The following is a 7,269-nucleotide window of genomic DNA, read 5'->3' on the forward strand; positions in this document are numbered from 1 at the left end:
GCAGTGTATTATTTGTTGAAACTGTACTTCCGATTTGATTTGAAACTGTCTCATTGCTATCTGTTTATCAATAAAACTTTGAAGAAAAAGAAAAAAAACCTTAAAAAAAAAGTAAGTCATTACCTTAAAATAAGCACTATTGCATCTTTCTGACTAAAAATTAATATATAGCTCAATCTTGTTTCCAGGGAAATGCAAGTATTATTTTTATCCATTCCCCCTACCACAAGACATTCCTTCAATTCACCAGTTTTTTCTCACATTATAGCCCCTATGCCAAATCTAGACTATTGTCTTTGAATAAAGTCCACTACAATGATGTTCATATATTTCAAAGATGAAAAAAAGAGGAATATTTTGTCACCTGGAAATTACATGAAATTCAAATTTCAGTGTTCACAAATAAAATTTGTATTGGAATATCCAGCCTCAGTGATGCATTTACATATTATCTGTGGCTCTTTGTCCTTACACTGGCAGACAACAGGTGCTGTAGGAGACTGGAAGGCCCACCAAAGGCAGACATTTTTCCTCTCCTGCTCCTAGAAGTTCATGCTGGTGAGCAGCATGCAGGGCCTCAGGAAGCCATGAAGAGACCCTCTGTGCTCAGAGCAGCAGCATCAACTCAGTCACAATATTTAAAAATTGCTCTGTTAGGATTTCCCTGTGTCCAAAAATGTGGACATCACACACATTTTTATGTTCATTCAAGGTTGGAACTTGGTAGCATTTCTTCTCCTGGCTAAAATGGACAGAGATAAATCCAGTCTCCAGTTAAAGGCCATGTTTTTTGTTCAATCTTAGATCTGAAGGAAGACAAATCTAAGTTTTAATCTAGATTCCCAGAGCACCCTTCTCAGTTTTGATCTGAAACTTCCATCTCCAATACTCTTAGGAAGAGGTAAAATTGAGACGAGCATGTCTGATAATCCAAGTTCATGATCTTAAGAAACTGGTTCTACAATGACATTTTAAAAATTCCTTTGTTTAAATGCTATTACCTGATATCTCAAAGTTTTTTGTGAGTCAAACTTTCTTCTATCCCCAAATTTCTTCCATGCAAATGCTAAGTATGGGAGTTCAGTGTGTGGAAAAGCATATCAAGTTCATTAAAGCAAAACTATTTAATGAGTTTATGCCATTACAGTATTATGAAGACTCAGAATGGTATTCATTACCTTTATTCCACCCCCAGGCTGGCTTTCGAATTTACTGGACTGGAAATATTAATAACCTTATTTTTTCTTAATATTTTTCATTAGTTATGTATTATTCAAACACATGTTTAAGTTTGGCTTAATATAGACACTAAAAAGAATAATCCATCTGAGGGTTGCATTCTCTTGTTATTGACCCATCCAAAATCAAAATAAATGAGAAAACATCTACCATGAAATTAAGCCTAACATTTAGAGTTGCAGGCAAGTTTTTATGAATTTATGTTCCATATTACCTAAATTATCCTTAATAAAGTTTACTCACATTCCTCTTTAAGAGCATTAGCTTTACAACATCTTGGCTATTGCATCTAACTTCTTATATAAGAGTTTAGGATGGATATTGTTCCAAAGGTGGGCATCCATGTCAATTCTTTGTAGCAACTAAGAACAATGTTCTGTTAACTCTTGCCATGGGAAGAGCAAATTTAATGTTGATTTATAAATACTGGGGATTAAACCCAGGGCTTTTTCTTTTCTTTGGTGTGGGGGACTGAACTCAACACCTTGCACTTAGCCAGGCAGGTCCTTATGCTGCTGAACTGAATCCCCAGGCCAGATGATTTAAAATAATGTTCTGATTCTAAAATATTATTTTTGCCATTTAAAGTATCTGAAGCCAAACAATCTTAAAAAATGGAAAAATAATGCTAGCATTACAGGAGGGAAATGTGGAGATTACCCAGCCCAAGTGTTAGCAAGTGCAGCCTGCAGGTGAAAGCTAGCATTGTTTGTTTACAGATTGCTTATGACTGTTTTCACACCATAACACAGACTTGCATACTTAAAACAAAGTGTATGTTCTACAAAGCTGAACAAATTAATTACCTGTCTCTTTCCAAACAAATGTTTGTCATCCACAGCTTTAGTCCAATTATCCTCACAGTGAATGTGTGGATATAAGATCAGGAAAGGTAAAAAGGATAAAATAAACCCTGGGTCTTTTATCTCAGATGCATACATTTAAAAAAATAATAATAATGCTATATGTGTTACCTTATAAATTTAGTAACCTTCTAAGGTCCGATTTGCTCAGACCAGTTTCTGGCAATGTATCCCTATCTCAGCTACCTTTCTCTCTTTGCTGCAACAAAAACTCGACACCCAAAATGAATGAAGGAAGGGTTCATTTAATTCACAGTCAGCAGTGTGGCTCTTCACAGAGAGCAACTCTTCATGGTGGCAGGAAAAACTAGAGCCAAGAGCAGTGGCAGCAGCTCAGACAGCTAGCCAGCTTCTCTGCCCTCCTCACATTGTAATGAGAGTAACTGCCCCAGGGCACAGCACTCACACCCATAATCTCAGCTCTGGGTCAAGAATCAATCACAAATCCTGAAGCCACCCCAAAACTGCATGAGGCTTTGGGGGACTAGATCCAAATGCTAACAATCCTTTACACTTTTATGATTGTGCCATAGTTCATGTGTTTCTTTATTTTCTTTCTTTCTTTCTTTCTTTCTTTCTTTCTTTCTTTCTTTCTTTTTTTTTAATTTAGGGAAGGGTCTCCAGGGTGATCAGGGTCTCACTACTAGATCTGACTCACAGTGATCCTCCCACTTATAGCCTCCCAAGCTCTGGAATTACAGGTGCATGCCACCACACACAGTCTCAATTGCAATCACAAGGCACCTCTGGGGTGGGTCCATCACCACAGCTCCCTGTCCGGTCTCTACACCTGCTTGAAGGTGCTTTAATCCCCTCAGCTATTTGGCCAGTCCATCTATTTGGAAGGTCATTGTCTTAGTTACTCTTCTCTTGTTGCTGGGACAAATACCCGACACTAAAAATGAAGGAAGGAAAGGTTTATTTAGCTCATAGTTACTGGAGGTTTCAGTCCATACTCATCTGGGTCCAAGGCAGAGCAGCACAGAGCAGAAAGCAACCTTTCATGGTGGTGGCAAAGAGCAAGAGCGCAAGGGAGGGGTAGCAGCAGCTCAAGCAGCTAGCTTCTCTTCCCACCTTACATTGTAATGCAAATTACCTGCCCCAGGGTAGGGGAAGTACTCCCACCTATGGGTACTTCCCAGTATTTACCCACCTATGGGTAATCCCAGCAGTACTAAGACCCATAATCCCCCCCCCTTGGATCACACATAATCCCAGTGGATCATGAGTTAACACAAACTCTAAAAGTCCTCACCCCATGACTGCATGAGGTTTTGGGGGGACAACTAGACACAAACCATAACAGTCATTTTCTCTCATCTATTTAGAAAATGCCTACTCACTCTGTAAAGTCCAATTCAGATATCATCTCAACAATGTTTCTTGGTTTCCCTAAGCAAAAATAATGGCTCTCTACTCTATTTCCATAGGAATTTGTGAGTTCCTTTAGAAAAAAGCAAGGTCAAATTGGCACTCAGGAAAGAAAGTTACAGTGCATAAACTGTATGTTTACAGGTGTATAACATGGTGGATTTATTGTATGTGTATTTTATGATGACTTTTGAAACAGGATAAAAAATACAAAAAAAGTGAAAAGAATGAATGAAAATTACCTATGCAAGATTTAGGGATTCTGATATTTGTGATGTGGTAACCAGTCTTAATCAAAATTATCATTAATATCTACTTAGTTTGGGAGTCTATCTATATAAAAGTTCCTGAATATGTTGAATATTTTCTTTCAAATGGATGTACATTGAAGGAGGGTTGTGCTTTACATTGTTCTTTACTAATATTACCATCATTGGCCCCTAGGTAAGCAAAAATTACTTATACCTGTTGAGTTGTATTTTAGGTCTGCATCTTCCACCATTATCCTATTTAGCCTTATTAATCTTGATTTTTATTTGTACCGTACACTAGATAGGTTCCCATTCTAAAGCATATCTATTGAAATAAAAATATTTAGCTTCCTCGCTTGAGGAATTATACAGCAGTCACAGACTTCTCATTCTGTCTGTTTTCAGGTAGCCAAAGTTCAGATGCAGACATTGTTACATTAACAGTGTCAGCTATTTCTAGTATAGTGGTAAAATACACTTTTGAACAAGTACAAAGGTATGAAACTGTGTTTGTCATTTCTGTATTCCTGTAAATGTCTCTTGCTGGCCAAGACAGAATATTACTTTGTTCATTCCAAATGACACATTTAAAAACTTGATGCTGAAAATTCTGAGCTCTGCTGCTCCCTACACCTCACCTCAGTGTCATTTCCTACTGGCTTAGTGGCAGGAAATGGGGAAGAAAGACCATAGAAGGGATGTCTGCAAATGCTCCCTGATTAATCGCCACAGGCCTGCCTTCAGCATGGTTATTTATAACAGTATTCACAGGATAGGAGTTAATTGTTGAAGAACCTGCCTCCTTCCGTGGCTTTAAGACATATGTCCGCTGAGATGTGGCTCAGACTTATTCATCTTTAAACCCTTACACCTGAAATAGTATCAGACACAATGAACATCCAATTATATTATGTAGAGGAGAAAAGAATTTTGCTTGGTAACATGATCCAAACATTTTCACCTTGAGTCCCATGCATTTCTCTTTCTGGCCAATTGACTAAGTTAAGTTTGTGGAGCATAGTTAAAAAGATATGAGAGTAATTCAAAAGATGATTTGAAAGAAATTAAATATTTGTGAAACAAATGTTCATGCAGCTAGGGTTCAGAAAAATGTTGTCAGCCAGGTGTAGCAACACAAGCCTGTGACCCCAGTACTTAGGAGGCCAAGGCAAGATCGTCATTCACACATGAGGCCAGCCTGGGCTGCGTAACAAATTCAAGGCCAATCTGAACATCAAAATCAGACCTTGGCCTCCCAAAAATTCAAAAAGAAAAGAGAGAAAGAGAGAGAAATGTAAAAATATTGTTTTACATAATAATACTGTTCCCAGTCACAACTAGTAGAGAATTTTAATGTTTATTTATTGAGCATGAATTGACTATATTTTTAAAAAGCAATTTAGCTAAATCTATCAAAAGCCCTAAATGTATGTATATATTCTAATCCAGTGATTTAATTTATGAAAGTCTTTCTATAATAAAGTGTATAAAAATTTACAGTGTGTGTTCAATTTTGTATTGTTCATAGGAGCAAAAACCTGGGAGTCCATCAAGTACATAACATTTTAATGTTAAATAAAATACAGCATAAATTATGCTGTATTTACCAAAATCTTATTATATTCAAATAAATATGTTTAAGATGGAGTTAAAATACTTTAAATGGCTTGAAACAAGTTTAAATACATAGAGAGGAAGTAGGAAAGGAAGATAAGAAGGAAGGAAGTAAGGAAAGAGTGAACAAGAGTGGGAAGGAGTGAAGGAGAGAACAGGAGAGAAAGTTTATATTTGGAACAGATTCATATAAAATAAGAAAAAATAAACTGAAATGAAAGGTAACACTGCAAAGAATTTTACAAAAAATATTGAGTGTGTCTAAATTCATATCAAAATTGTATATTGTTTCCTTCCTATTTTTACAAATTTGTTCTATCTTTATAACATTTAAGGTAGGAAAACATAAATTTTTGCGGAACCAGGGATTGAACTCAGACCCTTGCGCTTGCCAGGGAAGCACTTATTCTACTGAGCCATCTCCCCGGCGGAAAACATAAATTTGATGCTATTAAATTATTTTCCAATTAATACCATAGTATCTTTAAGTGATTGGTAAGCGTATTTAGTCACTTACCATCAGATACAAGGTCAAGTATTTCAACAGTTAAAATTACACCAAACATTTTTAGGAGTGTTTCTTTAGCTTGCGAAGATTATTCTTCAAATTCCAACTTTGATAGGCAATACTTCTATCCATTTGAAATGTTAATCGTCTTTCCTGTAAGAATTTAATAATATTAGGGATCAAGACCATGCCAACCCCATGAGTGAGACCTTCCCCAGTGCTCTCTCAGGAACCTTCCACCCCTACACAAAATGACAAAGAGAAGGAGTAAAATGCAATCTCAGACACAGAGCACACCCAGAGCACGTGCAGAGGACACTAACACAGAAGAAACTGGGAAGCACACAGCTTAAATGTCTGAAACAATAGCGTCTGAAGAAAAGAAACAACTGCAGAAAGGTATAGAGGAACTCAGATCAGAAATAACCTCTGAAACAAAAATAAAAGAAATCTCTGAATTAATAATGTCTGAAATAAAGAATCAAATATAGAAACATATAGAACAAATCAGATCAGAATTACTGTCTGTAGTAAAAGAATTAGTAACTGATTTTGAAGAAGACACATTAAAAAATAGAGATTACAAAAATGACAGATTCCATGAATGAGCAATACAGGAAAGAATCATATGAAGCAGAGCCAAAGATATACAGAGGAACTTAAAATCTCAATCACAATCTTGCAAAACCGTTTGAAGGAAAGTGAAGCCAGAATTTCAGATCTTGAAGACTCCATCACAGCTAGTGAAAAGCTAAAAAAAAAAAAAAGATCTCATGAAAACAACTAGGATGCAGGAAAAAAAATTCATCACCTGCAAAATGATGCAAGGATGAACAATGTGAGATTAATAGGGATCAATGAGAATGAAGGAGGCAATACAAATGATATAAAAAGAATATGGGCAAAAGAAATTTCAGAAAACTTCCCCAATATGAGGAAACAATCTGACATTCAGGTAACCAAAGCATACAGAACACCAAGTAACTTCAACTCAATTAAAAACACACTGAAACATATAATAGTCAAGATCCCAGATATCCAGCATAAGAACAATATACTGAAACCCACTAGAGAAAAGAAACAGATCACATTTAAGGGAAAAACCATCAGAATAATGGCAGACTTCTTTTTACAAACCATGAAGGCAAGAAGAACATGGAGGAGAGTACATCAAGTCCTCCATGAAAACAAATTCCAGCCCAGACTGCTATACCCTGGAAAACTCTCTTTCAAGTTTGATGGAGAAGTGAAATACTTTCATGACAAAGAACAACTAAAGAATTTCATGATGGCAAAGCCAAACATACACAGACTGCAGAAAGATGTCTACACAGGGACCAAAATGATCAGGACTCCATGAATGACAACAGAAGGAACCCACTAAATAGGGCAAACAATTAAACACAGGAGAAAGAGGGAAAAA

The sequence above is a fragment of the Octodon degus genome, unplaced genomic scaffold (genome assembly GCF_000260255.1).
Source record: "Octodon degus isolate 3935 unplaced genomic scaffold, OctDeg1.0 scaffold00391, whole genome shotgun sequence".
Lineage (NCBI taxonomy): Eukaryota > Metazoa > Chordata > Mammalia > Rodentia > Octodontidae > Octodon > Octodon degus.